At 55.7% G+C, this 18,280-nt stretch overlaps 1 long non-coding RNA gene across 4 annotated transcripts in view; it reads right to left on the bottom strand.

Annotated features, from left to right (window-relative positions):
- LOC102166684 (uncharacterized) overlaps window positions 1-18,280 on the bottom strand; it is a 411,372-nt gene that overhangs the window by 189,570 nt on the left and 203,522 nt on the right. The window contains exon 7 of one of the 4 annotated variants that reach the window (XR_014833428.1): window positions 4,221-6,484. The exons of the other annotated variants lie outside the window; for them this stretch is intronic. This is a non-coding gene — a long non-coding RNA (uncharacterized LOC102166684). Of the gene's footprint in view, window positions 1-4,220; window positions 6,485-18,280 lie in introns of those variants that run through there. 4 annotated transcript variants of the gene reach the window in all.

Here is an 18,280-nt window from a genome sequence, read left to right as displayed (position 1 = left end):
CCTAAATGTGTGTTAATTTCTTTAAAATATGCCCAAATAGTATTGCCATCCTACACGACCTATGCTTTGAGCGTGTGGTACTTTCCGTGTTTTCTGTTCTGTGGCCCTAATTTTGCTCTCTTTACACAGAGAGCAGCTATGGGTGGTCGATTAATCCAGAGGACAGGGTGGAGTTCCCACTGTGCTGCAGTGGGTTAAGAACCCGATGGCAGCAGCTCGGGTTACTATGGAGGCACAGCTGGCCCTGGGGCAGCGGGTGAAGGATCCAGCATTGCCACAGCTGTGGTGCAGGTTGCAGCTGCAGCTCAGATTTGACCTCCAGCCCCGGGAACTTCCATTTGCCGCAGGTGCAGCCTTTAAAAAAAAATTAAAGAAATCCAGAGGGCAGAGAATTCTAATCACCCAGGGATCGACATTCCATCTGGGGGCCATTTGGGTTCCGACTCCAGAGCAGACACCCTGTTGCCTACATGACACAACCCTGGCCTGGCCCCGTAAGACGGAAGCAGAGACTCTGGGGCCCATGCTATTTATGGACGGTCTCATGCTCGCCGAGACGGGGCTGGAGTATCTTCTCCATAACTGAAGTCATCCTTCCTAGGACCACAGGAGAATGGGGGTAGAAGCGCCTTGCCCCGATACTGAGCACCCAGAAGCAAAGGCAGCCGCTGCCAGCATCCTGCTGGGGCCAACAAGTCATAGGATGCTACTGGGGACGCGGGGGAAACTCACACACATCAGATGACAGCTGGTATCAGGGAGGTATTTTTAAGTGTGTTAGGCATTTGTCGTGGCTACGATGAAAACTGTCCCTATGTTTCAGGGACATGTATTGAAGAAACCAGGGATAAATTACCATCATGTCTCAATTAATTTTCCCCAAAATGTTGCTGCAGAAAAAAAAAGAGCTGAAGAAAACACAACAAGGCAGGTCATATTCAGTTCTCTCGACTTTTCTATGCATCTGAAATTCTCCTTAATTACCGATCATAAGCCCTTTATCAAACGGGAAGGGGATGACGCTCCACGCGCTCTCTGGAGCGTTGGGTCCCACTGGAGACCAGGAGGAGACCAGAGGACCCATCGCCCCTCCGATCGCTGCAGCAACAGCACAGGTCAAGTCCGAGTTTTGACAAGATTTCGAGCCCTTTAAGAACCTCACAGTCAAATATTTATTTCAAGTCACAGAAACAAAAGCCATAATTGCTTAATATTCAGGAAGCGGGTTCAAAAGGGTTAGAGTCTAATGATTGAGGAAGGTCAGCTGCAGGACGCATCTCGAAACCCTGACGTTGTGGAAGATGAAAGCCGAGACCTTGGGGATGATGCTGCCATCCGCCAGCCAATCGGCTCATCAGGCACGTCTGCCTGTCTGCCTCTCGCCTCCCGTCTCCCTAGTTTCCTTACCCTTAGTAAGGACCCTTCAGAACGAACTACTCAGATGCCCCTTTGCCCTTGTCGGTTGCCGGTGTAAAAACTGTCCTTCAGAGCATCTGGGTCACCTTGAGGCCAGGCTCCAGCGCCCTGTCCCACCCTGGCTCCCTTTCTTGGTACGGACGGCCTCTCCCTGCTGGAATTGCCTCATGCACCTGTGCCATCCCCGGGCCTGGGTCCAAGCCACGTCCTCTCAGTGTGCGCACACACGTTCCCATGTGTGCATCTGCTCCCGGCTCGCTGCGAAGGTCCACCCGCCCTTGGAAACGTCCTGCCATCTTTCCCAGGATCCTCCTCACAGCCCCCAGGCGGGCAGGCCAGGTGCCCCCTCATCTTCCGAGCGCTCACACCCCAGCCTGCCACTCACCCTCCCCAGGGCGGCATCACCCACCTCATCACAGCGTTGACACATAGGACACGTCCCAAACTGAACTACGGTGAAAAGATCTCATGAAATGTCTCCGTGACAATGATTTCAAGGAATCCAGGAAATGAATTGATGGTCCCAGGGCACCAAGAGACCTGCCCCGGAGCAGTGCGTGCAGCCTTCGTTAGGGACATAAGACGTGAGCTCTCCCACCCGTGTCTTTTGGTTCAATAATCTCATGGTTTGTTTTTTTTTGTTTTGCCTTTTCTAGGGTTGCTCCTGAGGCATAGGGAGGTTCCCAGGCTAGGGGTCGAATCGGAGCTGTAGCTGCCAGCCTACACCAGAGCCACAGCAACGTGGGATCCGAGCCACGTCTGCAACCTCACGGCAACGCCGGATCCTTAACTCGCTGAGCGAGGCCAGGGATCGAACCCGCAACCTCATGGTTCCTAGTCGGATTCGTTAACCACTGTGCCACGACGGGAACTCCAACAACCTCATGTTTAGGTTCCCTGCTTTCCTTAGAAGAAAAAAAAAAGGTGAGATGACAAGTGTCTCAAGGTTGTCATCTCCACATCGCCACTGGAAGGTTCACTACCCAAGGCTGAGAAGGACCCCAGTTGCACGGTCACCATCATGGAACGGTCACTCCCGGGTGGCCCGGGTTAGACCCACGGAGTTTCCTTTACAGCATCTTCCAACAGCTTGGACTCGGGCAGCTGCAAAGTTGCCTGCGACGTCCACGTGTGCCTCTTCCCACCATCCACTCGACATGTGTTCTGAAGAATTCTCTCTGGGGACTTCAGGGCCTTAAGCCGCCACACCAGGCGGGGGGTGGGGGGGTGCCCATTCTGGGCCTTGCTCTGTGGGGAAAGGCCACAGGCCCATCTTTACAGGCATGCGTGGCCGAACGGGGGGCTGCAAACTGTTTTGGCCAAATGACTGTACACACCTTGAGGTCAGGTCTCTGGTGCATGTAGGAGACGCGAGTGCTCTATTTCTTCAGCTGCTCCACTCTAGACCAACCGGAGAGACTGCAGGTGATTTTCAAAGCCAAGAGACAACGCATGCTTGCTTTGACTAGCTCACACACAGAGTTAAGTATTTTGAGATCTCTAAAAGGAAAATGAATCCCCCAGTCTTATGTCCAGGCCTCCAGGTGACAGTAGATGGATCCGCCCGTGGTCCACGTTGCAGGTGCCTTCCCAAAAGCATCTGAGAGCTTGAGGGCATGGCTTGCAGTGTGACCCACTGCCCAGCCTCATTGTGCCAGCAGGCGCAGCACAGATGCACTCTGAGTACACGCTAAACGGACATCTTGGCCCGGGGAACAGCAATGTCAGCAGGGACGGCCACGTCGCATCCTTGGTAACAAAGGCAAGGATACAGGAGTCGGAGCAACTGTCCTCGGGGCCCTAGCCCACTGGGGGCCCTCTGAGGTCAAGCCTGTTTCCTGGTCCTGAAGTTTCCTGATCTCATCAGCCTTTCCTCCCGGATGAGTCTCCGTGTGCCAGATGTCTCGCCGTGTCTTGGGTAATTATCACTAATTAAGGAATTTTAAGACAAGGCTGGCTCTTCAGTGATTTCGATACTTGACAGTATCTGATCATAACCAGTTCGTCAAAGGAGTTAAAAGGCAGGCGGCCTGTGGTACCAAACTGGCTCCAACGTGGTGAACTCCAAAGGGCCTTGGGTGATGGATCTGACTCATTGAGAAAGGCCCCTGGGGAATAATGGCATTTTCTATGCAAGTAGATTTTCACACAGTACATAGTCTCACGTGCTTCTGAAGATCTTAAAATAATAACCAGACCTAGAAAGTAGGAGAGTTAAAACCCTGTTGAACCGGAAGAGTGGGCAAACAGAGAGTCTGAGGAGCAACAGCCAGGGTTTACCCAGACTTCACAGGAAAAGCCTCATCATACCTCTCCGTGTCACTGCTCAGGAAGCAAGGCTGGGGGGATGGATTTTTTATTTTTCCTTTTGTCTTTTTGCCTTTTCTAGGGCCGCTTCCCACGGCACATGGAGGCTCCTAGGCTAGGGGTCGAATGGGAGCTGTAGCCACTAGCCTACGCCAGAGCCACAACAATGTGGAATCTGAGCCACGTCTGCGATCCACACCACAGCTCATGGCAATACCAGATCCTTAACCCACTGAGCAAGGCCAGGGATCGAACCCGCAACCTCATGGTTCCTAGTCGGATTCGTTAACCACTGCACCACGATGGGAACTCCTATGGATTTTAAATGACTTTTCCGGAAGACACTGCGGGGTGGGTTCAAGGTCATTGTTGCAAAGAGGGGCGCTCACGGCCGCTAACCACACAGTGGGTTTGGTGTCCACGTTACCTGCCCGGGGCACTGGTGTGAAACGCAGGCGGCTGAGCGGAAGGGGTAAGGACTTCAGAAAGACAGTTAATAAAACCTTTTAAAAAAAAACGTATTTGCCCTTTCATTTTAAAAGGTTCTATGTCATAATTGATGATGATATCATAGATGAACGTGTTCATTGCAGCTGGATAGAAGAAAACCAAAGGGCAAATTTAGACTGGAAGGAAAAAAGCAACACTGTCGTCCGTCTCCAGCCCCGTCCTCAGCAAGAGTATTCCCACCCCCGTCCCCAAAGATATCATTTGTCCCCGAGTTTAAATTCTCCAGAAAAAAAAAAATTAACCCCTGTCCAAAATAACTCAAGAATTATTATTAGAACACAGTACACAATGGTGGAAATTTAAAACTAAGCCAAGCATAAGCAGTATCCAGACCACTGCAGCGGTTGAGAAAGTAGTGGTCTAGACAGCTGGCCCTTCTGTGTTCAAATCCAGCTCCTCCACTTTCTAGGGAAGCTTCCTACTTCCTTCCACTTTGGGGAAGGTTCCTGAATGGCTCTAGGCTCCAGTGTCCCCATCTGCAAAAGAAGGACAGTGATTGTACCTGTAATACACAGGTGCCTTCGGATGCCCTGGTGACATCGTCCTGTGTCAGTGCTCTCAGGATGTGTTCACTGCCACCAAGACCGTTCGCCCGCTGCGTATGGACGGCCGGTGTAGCTGTGACACTCTCCACAACGCCCGGGGTGGACAGTGGTGTTATTAGATGGTTCCCAGTTGGCTGAACAGTAAACACACCACAAAGAGTCCAGGGGGGTCCAATCACTCTGGAGGAAGGTGGCCTAAGGCAAGATTTTGCAGGCATCTCTGTCCCCTCTTAGCGTATTTGTGAAGTGACTGGAACACAAGTAGGCGACATGCCCTTGACTGAAGAAAATTCCTCCTCTGGGCCTGGAGTCAGGTTCTTCAATGGAGGCTACCTTTAGGGGGCGCTGTGGGAGGCTGGCTCTGCAGCCTCCGTGCTGACCCTTCCAGGGAGACCCATGAAGAAAGGACACAGCAGCCAGATCTGCCTCGATTTTAAAATATAATACACTTAACCAAACAGCAGGTGACACACAGAGGCGGGGAGGCAGCAATAAAATAACCAATGACTCAAGATGCATGGGCATCTCAAAGCCTGAGGCGCGGGTGCCCCAGAACGGGCTGCGGTTCAGCGAGAAGCAAGGGGCAGGCCGTGCCTGGCTTTGCGGACCAACCGCCAGCCACCGGGATCGGGCAGCCCGGCTTTGCCACAAACACGCGCAAATCTGAGGGCTCCGGCTGGGGTGACAAGTTCTGGGAGCGTTCCTGCAGTGCCTGCGGCGTGATGGATGGCTGCTTAAAATATAGGCAAGCAGGTTGCACAGGGCAACGTTCAGCCACAACCATCAACCAAACCCGCGCTCTGCTCTCAGACTGATGTCCGAGTACCGCCGTCAGATTGGAACTTTTGAAGAGGCTGAGGAGCAGAGAGGCTGGGTCCAGGAGGAACCACAGGATGGAGGGGTGCAGGGGCCAGCCGTGCCCCTGGCGAACGACACATTTGTAGTGCCCGAAGTGCACTGAATACTGGCCTCGTCCCTGGACAGACCTGGTTTATTTTCAGCACAATTTCATGTTCTACAGGCACGAAGATAGCAGCCATCACCAGCCTCAACGGGTCCCGAGTGTGCCCGAGCTCGCCAGCTTACTAGCTCACGGAGAGTGGCCACCCCGAGTCTGCCTCTGGGATCCTAGGTATGTCCTTATGCAAACTCCTCACAGCTAATCAGAGGCCGGAGGAAGCAGGGAAGAGGGCCCTGGGGGTGGAGAGTCCCACTGACTTCCCCAGAAGTCAGCTCCCAGAGAAAGAACGACAAGAACCATTAAGAGCAAGTAGAAGAAGAGGCATCTGGTGCCACGTGAACACGCACAGCACACATGAGTCACAGATGCAACAACTCCTTTACCACGTGGTCAGGGCCCGTGGGCAGACGTGGCCACTTGCCAACGTTGTCACAGAAGTGACCCTGAATCGCAAGGGACGCTGGCCACAGGACTTGGAGGTCCTCCCGCTCTCCTGATCTATCCCAGGCTCGCAGGCTCTCAGGATGGCGTCTCTTCACCTGCACGCGGCCAGCGGACGGCCTTGAAGCTAACAGGTGTGTAACGGGGTCATCTTGAAATTAACCAATGAACTGGGTGCTTGGAAAGAAGACTTTTCGGAGTTCCCGTCGTGGCGCAGTGGTTAACGAATCCGACGAGGAACCATGAGGTTGTGGGTTCGATTCCTGGCTTGCTCAGTGCATTGAGGATCCAGCGTTGCCGTGAGCTGTGGTGTAGGTTGCAGACGCGGCTCGGATCCCGTGTGGATCTGGTGTAGGCTGGTGGCTTCAGCTCCGATTAGCCGCCTAGCCTGGGAACCTCCATATGCCGCAGGAGAGGCCTAAGAAATCAAAAAAAAAAAAAAAGAAAGAAAGAAGACTTTTTTAAATCCATGGGGACTGTTCCCTTGTTTGTAAAAGGAAGGGATTTCTCGTACAAGGTCACTTTCTAGAGTTTCAGAAGAGCATTGGTGGGGATGACATTTTTTTAAGCCATGCTTCTCCTTTCAAGCAGGTTCTCAGGCCCGAGGTTCTGTAAGGAGCCGCCCCCTCTGCCGTCGTGGATTACACTATTCGCTGGCAAGCCTTTGAGTTTTCCTTCGATTGGTTCTCGGAAGGAACGGACAGGCTTTGGCAGCAAGAGCCCCAGGACAGATGGACGGGGTCGGCGCAGCCACACAGGGAAAGAAGCCCGGGACCCTGAGGGCAGGTGAGTGGACCCCGCACCCTGTGGGTCTGGCTCGGGGTCCCAGAGACAGAGAGGAGCGGGGCCTGGAGGGGGCCAGGCTCCCCACGTGGCCGTCCTGCCTTCCCTCCGATCACGCCCCATCCTGCCCAGGCCCCAGGGACAGACCTGCCCCGCAGGCCCCACACCCCCCACCCTGTGGCCGCCTGCAGGCTGAGCCCTCAAGTGAGGAAGGGGCAGGGCTGATAGGGGAGAGGTTAAGTTGGGGGGGGGGGGCAGGAAGCATGGCATCTTGAATCAAACTAAAATGTCGTAATGAGACATATTTAATAATCATCAAAGGTAATGAGTCCTGTGGTCTGCAAGTGGAGGGCTAGCGCCAGAAAAGTCTGCTCATTTCCCATACACAGGCTTCAGTGATCGAGGCGTCTGTTACTTAAAATGAGAGAAGTTACACTCCAGGCACAAAGATCTGGGTGCCACGCAGAGAGGTTACACGGGTGCCCCAGCAGCTGAGATTCGAGACGGTGAAGGGCCACAGTCCCTGAAAGCAGCAGGTACATGGGCACCCACGTGCGGCACCTGCCTTAAGCCAACCGTATCAAATCCTTAACATTTGTTGAGAACCTACTATGTGCCAGACCCTTCCCTAAGTTCTCCAGTCTCACAGGCAGGTTGGAGAGGTCTCTGCTGGTCCAGGAGACAGAGACCGGATCACCGTTTCACTGGGCAGTGCCCGCACTGACAGAGGCACCGTGGGACCACAGAGAAAAGGCCACCTAGACCTGAGGTGATGAGAGGAAGGGGTCCAGGACCATGCATTGAAGAGGTAGCCCCTACAATGAAAAGAGTGGAGATCCCAACAGCTGCTGATGTGTCTGAGGGCCGAGCGAGCCAGAGTTTGGAAAGATTAACCCCCATCTAAAGTTTCACGTTTAAGAAATGGAAGCTTGAGCTTGAAAACCAGGCCAAGAGGCCCCTAGGTCGGTCCAGGAAGAGGCAGAGCAAGGCAAAGCCCACCTCCCACACCAACAGCAAGGTTTCCTGGTTCTCAGGGTGCCTGGTGGGCAGGAGGGGGTGGAGGCGGGCAGCCTGGAGGCAGAAACACCTGCCAGGAAGGTAGACGGCATCTGACAGCAACCTGGTCTGAAGGATGCAGAGAAGACTCACGCAGACGCCCAGATCCCAGCCCCGTGGATATGGGGAAACGGACCCTACTGAAAACGTCCCCCTGGGGGTACAGGTCCTCCCAGTCTCTGACAGTCAAGGCTTCTCAGAAACCCCTCCTGAGCGGAAAGGTGCAAGGGCACAGCAGCAGCTCCCTCAGGACCGCCTTGCTCACAGATGCTCACGGCAACGGAGCGGAGGCCCGGAAGCTCATAGGCACCGTCCCCAGCTGTGGGGGCCGGATGCTGAGAGGCTGAGTGTGGCTCCCAGGAGGGAGCCCGGCGGGGCCCCCTCATTGCCGGGGTGCGCCACCTCTGCGAGGCTCCGTGCTGCGCTGCGGAACGTAACATGCTGGACGAGATGTCTGGTGTTTGTCTTTTTTTTTTTTTTGAAGTCCTTTTCAGATTTCTTTTGGTGAGCAATAACAGGTGCGAATGTAGGTCTTTCATAAAAGCAAAGTAGCTTAAAGCGAACTGTGGGAAAGCGGGGACACCAGTATTTTGTTCAGAACTCAGGTTTGGTTCAGGCCAGAGACGCCCCAACAGGGAGTAGGTACCACAAAAATCCCAAACGGCCGGAGACACAGGGATGTGGTGCTGGGCGACCAGCCATTCTACTGTAACCTGCCCAGAAAACACTGAGCCCAACAGCTAGAGGGAGAAAGATGCTCAGGCCGCCCACCCCGGGGCTGCAGGTGGGGACAGGTGCGAGCTGGGGGCCCTGAGCACCAGCAGGCCCGAGGCGGCTGGTACCTGCCTGCTGCGCCCCAGCAGGGATTCCAAGTGGCTGGACTTGCAAGAAGAAACTAAGGGCTTGCACCAGGAGGGTGGTGGCCCTGGGCTTGGTGAGGCGCCCTCTGTCCCTCGGAATTAGCGGCGGCAGCCCCAGGCCCGGACCGAGGAACCCGGTAGGAATCTGGAGATTATTTATTCAGTTACCTGAATTTGAAAAGCTATATTTGTGGGACCCTTTCTCCAGCATCCCTGGCAAACAGGCAAAGAACTTCGCCTTAGAGAATGCCTTCCCCGGTGTCTCCTTTAAATAACTTTTGAGCGTCAGTAAACTTTGGCCATAGTTTGTTGTTTATTCCGCAAAGGAATCAGGAGGAGCGATTTTTATGGTGTTCGGAGCTGGTGGTGATTGCAAATCGATCAGAAATTAGGGTAGGATTTCCTGCTCCGAGACGATGACATAAGTCAATAAAGAAACGGGTTGAGAGGTGGAAGATTCCATTTTCAGGCCACTTTTATGATGACATCAATTCCATGAAGTCAACGCTCGAGTCATCAAATAGCCCCTAAAAATAGACAGTTCCTAGCTGAGCGTCCAGCCCGGTCAGGACCTGACACACATCTCGGGCAGCAGCAGGACTCGAGGCTGTTTGGAGAGGCCACAAAAATCCAGACCGAAGGCCCCTGCCCGCTCTGCAGTCGTCCTCCAGCCCAGTGGCCCCAGTCTGCAGCGGCCTCCCTGCACAGAGTGTGGTTCTCATCGGGACGCCGGGAGCCGCAGGATGGGGACGCCTGGGGCTGGACAGGGGCAGCCGGCTCGTCCACCCCCGGAACTGTGGGGGGAGAGGCGGGTGATAACAGACTGTCACCGTCACCTCCCTGGGGACGTACATCGTGTCAGGCTGTGCACCCCACGGACAATTCTTACACAACTAAATTCAATTAGTGAAGCCCTGCCTCCCCTGCCGCCCCGCCTCTGCCTTTACCTCCAGGTGGACTAGGGGCAGTTCAAGGGCTGGCAGTCTGCTGGGCCAGTGGCCAACCAGCACCCGTGGCATCCCAGACATTGAAGGTGCCATGCTGCATGGTGATGGCATCAAGGATGCTACTGGGTCCATTCATTTATTTTTATGAGGATTGTGTGTATGTAAGGTGTACACCATGATCTGAGGTGCATACCCACAGTGTCACATACGATGAACACACACACACACACACACACACACACACGGCCCTGCAGTTACATGTGTGATGGGAGCACCTGAGATGCACCTGGAGCCAGTTTCCAGCACTCGGCGCGGTGACCACCTGCTGCCCCCGGCTCTGCGCCACCTTCTGGGCTCACCCCTCCTGCGCAGCTGCCACTGCAGCGCCTGGACCGGTTGCCCCCTGTTCCCCACCCCCACCTCCAGCATCTACTGTTCTGCTCTCTGCTCCTGCGCACTTGAGGCCTTCCGATCCCCCGCTGCGTGAGCTCCCGAGGTCTTTGTCTTTCTCTGCCTGGTTTGTTTCAATGAGCCTCCCATCCTCTGGGTTCATGCCTGTGGTCACCAAAGCCAGAATCTCTCTTTTAAAAGCTGCATAATAGTCCATTGCATATACATTAAATACATAATAAACATTATTCAACACACACACACACACACACACACACACACACACACACACGCACATATGTAGTCAGAGAGAGATTCTGTCATATTTCACGCCTAGCCTTGTAGGGTGGCAAATCATGTTTTATGTGCAATTAAACATTGGTAGTTTGGAGTATCTGGTAATAGCTAGGAAATCATTCTGGAATGAGTTTTATTTATTCATTTATTTTTAAATTTTTGTTGGTCTTTTTGCCTTTTCTAGGGCTGTTCCCGCGGCACATGGAGGTTCCCAGGCTAGGGGTTGAATCGGAGCTGTAGCCGCCAGCCTACGCCACAGCCACAGCAATGCGGGATCCGAGCTGCATCTGTGGCCTACACCACAGCTCACAGCCATGTGGATCCTTAGCCCACTGAGCGAGGCCAGGGATCGAACCCGCAACCCCATGGTTCCTAGTTGGATTCGCTAACCACTGTGCCACGCACGACGGGAACTCCTGGAATGAGTTTTATACTCACCATGTATGCACCATTCCCTCTCTACGATGTGCCCTAAATGCAGCTTCATTTTCCAGGTAACTTGATGAAGAATAACGTTTGTCATCCTTCAGGGCGAATACAACTTCTTTAGCCACATTCCTCGGCGGATAGACAAACACACGCAGTTGTGCATCTTGTCTCCGGTGAACAAGGCTGCAGGGGCGTCAGGGGGGGTTGCCCCTTTGAGGATTTCATCTCTTTTGGGTAAATACCCAGAAGAGAGACTGCCAGATCGGGGCGGCGGGGGCACGCGGGGTGGGGGGCGTGCTTCATTTTCTGGGCAGAACCCCTCACCCTTTTCCGTGACGTACCAATTTTCGACTCCGCCAGCAGGGCAGAAGGACCTCCTCTTCTCTTCACCCTCACCAACACTCATCTTCCTTCAGCGAAACAGCCACTTCAGAGGTGGGAGGGGGCCTCTCGCTGTGGTTTGGACTGGCCTGTCCCTCCTGCTCGCGTCCAGCAATGCGTCCGAGACATCAGTCAGCCTTTTCCTAGGAAACGTCCGCGCTCTGTGTGCCTGGAGTCGGGGGGAAAGCGTGAGGGCTGAGGACCCTGGAGGAGGTGTCCAGGGCTCGGTGAGAGGAGCCCTCGAGGGGCAGGCAGAGTCTGAAGAAGCAGAGCCTTGGGTCAAGAGCAGCGGAAGGAGGCTGAGGCCCTGGCGGAGAACCGCTGCGACAGCAAAGTCGGAAGTGCCCCGTCGCAGCCTCCGTCTCTAACGACGTGCGTCTCAGGGGCGGCAGCTGTGCCATCTCAAACTTCAGAAGTGCCTACTGCGCTGAGCCACCTCCTGTTAATTCTGCTCTCCCATCCCCAGGACCCGCGCTCGTGAGCAGAGAAATGACCCAAGACGAGGGGCACCCCGGGAAGAGTGGTCCCTGACCATCCGCAATGCGGGCCCAGCCCCAGGTACCTGGGAGTGGACATCATGCCCGCGCGCACTTTCTGGGGCCACAACCCCCGAAAGACGGTCCCGTGGGTCCTGAGCCCTGGAGGAACGTGGGGTCTCTGGGCCGCTGGGGTCAGGCAGCCACATGGTCAGGCTCCTGGCTCCACTGGTCGCACTGCGGAGGGAGGTTTCAGCAAGAAGTGACATAACCGGCTGTGGAGACGTTGAAAGGTGTCAGGAGAAGGATCCATCACCGTGACTGTCACCCGGCCCCCATCTCTCCTGCCCGGTGGGAAGCACCAGTTCCACTCCCGGGACACAGAGCTCCGGGTCCGGTTTGGGGTCACAGGCGAACTCGGCACCATGAGCCTGCACCTTGTAGACAGAAGCACCGGGGAATTGTCGACTGCGGCTGCTGTGACTGCTGCCCTCTCTCTGGATGCCGCTGCTGCCGGCTGTCGCGTTAATTTGTTATTTCAATTCCATTATTTTAATAAGAACTACGATAGATGGCATTGCAGATGGAACACTTCTAACCATCACCGTGGCTCCTTTCCAATCAATGACAGGCTTTTTGGCAGGAACTCGTGTGAAGACAACCTTAGACTCCTTGGGGAGGCTCCCTGGGACTACTGGCTGTTGTGGGAATGAGGTCAGACCGGGGTGTGCACCCCCAGGTGCTCTGAGTGTAAGGGTGACAAAGTGACAGAGAAAAGGCCTGGCCTCGGGACACAATTCCGAAGGTATTTCGTTCCTCCTGGCCGTCTTCCCTCCATTTGCGAAATCTGATGACTCTGATGACGAGAAAGTGCTGCCCCACGGCCTCCCAGGGGCCAGATCTGCAGCGGCACCAGCTGTCCAGCGCCAGCCCCGCCTCTCCAGCCGCGCCCAGACCTGCTCCGACCCGCCCATGGACCCTGTGCTTCCTGATCCCCTCTGCTGCCCGGACCGCCCGGAGACGGGTCAGCCTCCTCCAGACCCAGATGACCATTCCCGAGCTGCTGCGCCCTGCACAATCGGCTCCAGCCCCTTGAGATGAGTCCTTTGGTCAGAACCACTGACCCTCACACCCTACGAGGCTGGCGACCCTCTCAGCCGGCCGCCCGTACCTCGGCTGTTTTCAAACAATTCTGTTTGTGGGTCACTTCTGCCCCCAGAGTGTCTCTCCATTTCTTTGAATCCGCTCAAGCATTAAGAGGCTTTTCAATAAGATGCGAGTCTATGCAACGACTAGAGTGAAAAAAAAAAAACAAAAAAAACAAGGAGCAAAAAGGTTCCCAGCAGCAGCCCCCAAATGCGGTCCCACTGACCTGCCTCTCCTGTTCACGGGGCCCCCCAGAAGAGAGCTGCAAAAAGAAAATCGACCCCAAGCCCCTTTTTATCTGGCATCAGACAGCACTGCCCTTTTTCTCAAATGTGTGTGGCTAGATTATCAATTAATTAATTAATTAAGCACGCCCCAAATATTTGCATTAAGTGCCTGTTCTGTGGCCAGGCATCATTCCACGTATTTTACCCAGGAAGAGGGAGGAGCACCCCCCTAACCGGGTGATCGTTCTTAAGAGCGAGTCGTTCCTGGGAATGTGGGGGCTCCTGCAGGAAGCACGTTAGTACATTCTGCCGTGTTGCTCTTGAAGGAACCACATCAGGAAGCTTTTGGTTCCAGGGTCTCGGCAGAGCGGAGGGCAGGAATCAGGAGCAGGAAGAGCTGGCAGTGGAAAGAGCCCATCCACGTCTGCCGAGAAACACCTGTCCCCTTGACACGGGAGGGGGATGACAGTCTAGGGAGGCCGCCCGTGCACGGACTTCTCCCAAGGCATCCCCGAGGAACCCAGGGAAATGGCTCCGAGCTTGGAGCCGAGAGATGAGCTCCCCACTTGACCCCCCCTCACGCCTGCACCCCCAGTTTCCTTGCTGAAAGATGAGGATAAAAATGCCTGTCTTGGGATTATTGTCAGCCTCAAATTAGAGAATAGCGGCGGCAGTGCTTTTGTGAACCAGAAAGCACGGCTCAGGTGTGGGGTGTGGGCACCACCATTAAAGCAGGTCCGGGCGTGGCTGCTCAGCAGGTGCTGGAAGCGGCCCCCTCCCCCCGGAGCCCCACCTCCAGTTGGTTTCCCAGTGGGACTGGGGAGGGGCATGGGGAGAAGGTGAGGAATTCTAGAAAGGACTCCTCGGGGAGGCAGGGGGAGAGGTCGATTCAAGGCTCAGAGGTAGCCCAGTCCCAGCTACGGGCTGGGGTCCCTCGGCCACATGGGGACCAGCAGGGCCCGGGTCTGGGACCGTATGTGCTGGCAGACGTTGTGGGGCAGGTTAAGACGAACCTCTTCATTAACAGGTGGAAGAACGAACGGCTGCCGGGTGGCACGTGGGTTGACCAGGATCACAGGGGCAGGAAGTGCGCCTTGCCGCCCCCCTCGGGAGCTCGGCCATCACTGCCCCCCATCTCGCCCACCCTCGCCCTCGGGGCTGTGTTCATATGAGGAGCTACGCGCGCAGAGAGTCTGCTCAGCATCAGCAGAGTGTTTCCCAGAGAATTTCACAATTACACGTGTGAACAGCCCCTCCCGTGCAGGCAGTCAGTGCAGACCGCGGAAATACAGCACGTTCAGGCCACTCCCACCCCAGGCGTGTCAAGGGCCGCCTCGGATCCCCCCACTGCGGCCCTTCAAGGCGCAGGGTCCCAGGAGAACGTGGTTACCACAGTTATCAGCCCCGCGGCAGTGCCACATCTGCGCCTCTGTTTCCCGACACGGACGTGACAAAGGACAGGGCTGGAGGAGCCGGGCTCGCGCCCTGAGGGCCCACCCCCCAGACCAGACGGCCCTGGCACGGTAGACCCGCCCATCAGGACAGCAGGTCCGTCCTGGAAGGAAGACCGATGGAGACTCATCATGGCCCCTTCGTGTCACAGCCCCCCCACTCCCCAGTAACTGACGCCACCAGGGCGGGTCTGCCAGGCTTTCACTCCTGCCCCCCCCCCCACAGGGCCCAGGCCAGGCTGGGCCTCCCTGTTCAGATCGCAGGCCGAGGACCAACCCGACTCTCAACACCCCCCCAACCCCGCCAAGAGGCCTGGCGCGGGGTTGGTGCCCAAGGAACACATGCGTGATTGAACGGAATTGACTCCCTTGTCTAAACTAGGATTCTTCTCTGGACTCTCCACCCCGGTTTCAGTGAGGGGCCCAGGCTTCCCCCCAAAAGGACCCCCGTGGCAGCCGGTGAAGCAGGCAAGGGTCCCGCAGCCTCCGGACGGCCGGCTTCACACCTCCCCCAACTCCATCCTCACGCCTGAGCCCATCAGGTGGGTATCTTCTGCACATCACAGGTGGGGAAGCTGAGACAGAGGGAGATGAAGACAGGTGCCTAAGGCCACGCAGCTGTCGCTGGCCAAGTGGGGACCAAACCTGTGGACCCTGCCTGACACCAGCACCGGCCTCTGGAGGTGGGTTCGGCCAGGCATCGAAGCAGTCCTGGATGAGGCCAAACCCTCCGCCTGTGTTCACTCTGGGCAGAGCAGGTGGAAGCCGGCTGTCAGGACCGGAGGCCCCGGGTGGAGCGGGGCCATGGGGCGGGGTGCTGACCGCACAGGCTGGCACTCGCCTCTCTGGGCCTCCTCTCCCGTCTGGAGGAGAGAGCCGTGACGGGGCAACGGCCAGAAACCACATCTTGGCCACAGCTAAGTCCAGCCCTCCTGCGGCCAAGGACCTCGTGTGCGGAGCTCAGAGATGGGGCTGAACGGCACGCAGGGCGGTTGTCCTGAGAAGGAAGATCTTAAAGGGCAGTCCCCCCCGACCCTGGTTCCAGGTCGGGGTAGAGGCCCAGAGCTGCACGGGGCAAGGGGGGGGGGCAGCTCCAGGAGAGGGATGCCTGCACTGGGCCCCCTCAGTCCTGCAGCTGCCCTCTCACCTGACACGTGCACCCTGGAGGCCACTGTGGCCCTGGAAAGTGCCCGTGTAGTGGTATAAGCCTCCAGGGAAGCCAGGAAGCCTGGGGTGCCCGCTCTCAGGGTGCCCACACCCGCAGGGCAGCTCTGGCAAGGGTGGTTTTCCTAGTGAGGAGCTGCCCATGGAAATACCCAGGTGACAGTGGCTAATCTGAGCTTCCGAGGTGGAGCCCGGCAGACACTCCCCCGGGAGAGGCCTGCGCCCAGCGCAGCTGTGGCCACAGCTCCCGGCGACACTAGGCAGGGGGTTCTCGCAATCAAGGGGCGAACAGCCCTGCTGGTCCCCCCCCCCGGGCCACGTGGCGTCCGTGTGCCCTGGGGCCAAGCAGATTGGGAGGAGGGTCCCACTTCTCTGGCAGGTCTTGAATGAGCTGCCAGGGCACCCGGCAGTCAGCGCGCAGGTACGAACAAAACCCCGAGGCTCCTCTTGTCACCGCCCTGTCTTCCAGCTCCCACAGTGGCCGCCCAAGGACCCAGGGAGGCCAGCATCCTTTACAGACGGAGAGCTGAGTTCCCAGGCACGGTCAAAACCAGTGCACAAAGCGCTTCCTGTCTGACCTTCCCACGAACTGCAGGATAAAGAGCACGTGTGCTGGAGTTCCTGTCCGTGGTGCAGCAGAAACGAATCCAACTAGGAACCATGAGGTTGCAGGTTAAATCCCTGGCCTCATTCTGTCAGTTAAGGATCCAGCATTGCTGTGAGCTGTGGTGTAGGTTGCAGACGCGGCTCGGATCCTGCATTGCTGTTGCTGTGGTATAGGCCGGCTGCTGTAGCTCCAATTCGACCCCTAGCCTGGGAACCTCCATATGCCGCGGGTGCGGCCCTAAAAAGAAAAAAAGACACACACACACACACACACACACACAAAAAAGATGCGCATACTGATGGGAAGACAGCAAAAGGACACACAGCCGACCAGAGGCACAGCTCTACCGGCGCCAGTTAGGGCTGAGCCAACCGGTAATTGGCTCATATTCTTGGAAAGCCCACCAGCCTGGAGCCCACTCACTCTCCAGCACGGGGACAGGATGGCGGCGATGAGACACGTGAGGACGTCCGCTGCCGACGTGACCTGTGCTTGTCCTCAGGACGAGAGCGGGCAAGCTGCAGTGAAAGGCTCAGATGCACTGCATCAGCATCAAAGACTTAGGAAAATCCGGGGGGCACGCTGGGCAAGCGTCACAGGGAGCAAATGGGATAAAACGAAATTGTGCAGGAGGCGCTCCGACGTTGAGGCAGTTCATGCTAGTGACAATCCCCGCTCTCATAAATCACCATTCTAGAGGAAATAAAAATGTTTTCTGTACATTAAAAAAAAAAAAAAGTGGCCAGTTAGGAAGAGGATCAAGGGGTACCGCTTGTTGGCCTCTGGTGGGGCCAGTATGTTTTTACAGGTCTCAATTCCTTCATCTGTAAAATTAAGGAATTTGGATTCCTTAAAAACATCGCTCCCAGGGCTTAGAGACTGCTCTAAGGAGAGACATCACTGATGAGCTAGGACTTAGCACTGAAACACAAGGAGAAAAGGACAGAACTGCTGGAAAACCCCAGACTTTGGATCCATTTTTGCCAACATCAAGCATCTTTTCCTTGAACTACATTAAAAAAAATCTCAGAGTTCCCGCTTTGGTGCGGTGGGTTAAGAATCCCACTGCAGGGGCTCAGGTCACTGCTGAGGCGCAGGTTTGATCCCTGGCCCAGAAACTCCCAGGTGCTGTGGGTGAGGCCATAAGAAAAAAGAGAGAAAATGCCTAAAACTCGTTCTGGCTTTTGCTTTGCCAAGCCTTCCTCTCAATCTTGCACTAGGAGGGACGGTGAGTAACTTGGGGTGCCCAGGCAGAGCCCGCGGGCAGAGGGGAGGGGGTGTCGGAAGGGCAGTAGGAATGCGTTAGCTGATCATTACAATGGCCAAACTACATTCTTTCCGCTCCCGCTTAATTTTCTGCTATAATTTATGTTCGGCAAAGATTGGCTCAGCTCTTGGCAAGACCACCCCACATCTGCGTAAGAGACACTGCCAAGAGGTGACTGCTTTAGAGAGAAAACCCATAAAGCATTGGGATGGAAAGGGCATGGCAGGGCAGGTGACTCCAGGTTTCTGGGGACTCTGCTTCACACGGTCTTCACCGTTCCCCTTGCCAAAGGCTTCAAACCTCACCTCTGCTTTCACTCTTCCAGCAATTCTTAATCTACTACTTTCCCTCCTTCTCAAACCACCCGTAGGTTAACCTGCAGGCCCCCTAAATCAATCACGGACACCCTGGAGCCACTGCGGACGTGCACACGCACTGCGGATGGTTACACGTGTCTGCAAACTAATGAGAAGCAATTCGATGGCATGAGCATCTACCACTGATAAGCGTGACCATCTTGCTTCCTGTTTGCCTCTTTGCAGCACCCTCCAGTGTGTCAATCAACCGAAAAAAAAAAGACAGTTCCTGAGCCCTCGCTCCCTACCCAGCCTCATGTCAG

The sequence above is a fragment of the Sus scrofa genome, chromosome 18, assembly GCF_054392235.1.
Source record: "Sus scrofa isolate SSC_HxYL_T2T_F1_AM1 chromosome 18, Sscrofa_HxYL_maternal_Yorkshire_Landrace_v2.0, whole genome shotgun sequence".
In the NCBI taxonomy this organism is placed as follows: Eukaryota; Metazoa; Chordata; class Mammalia; order Artiodactyla; family Suidae; genus Sus; species Sus scrofa.
Note: the sequence above shows the minus strand (reverse complement) of the source record. Positions and strands in the feature narration are given on the sequence as shown.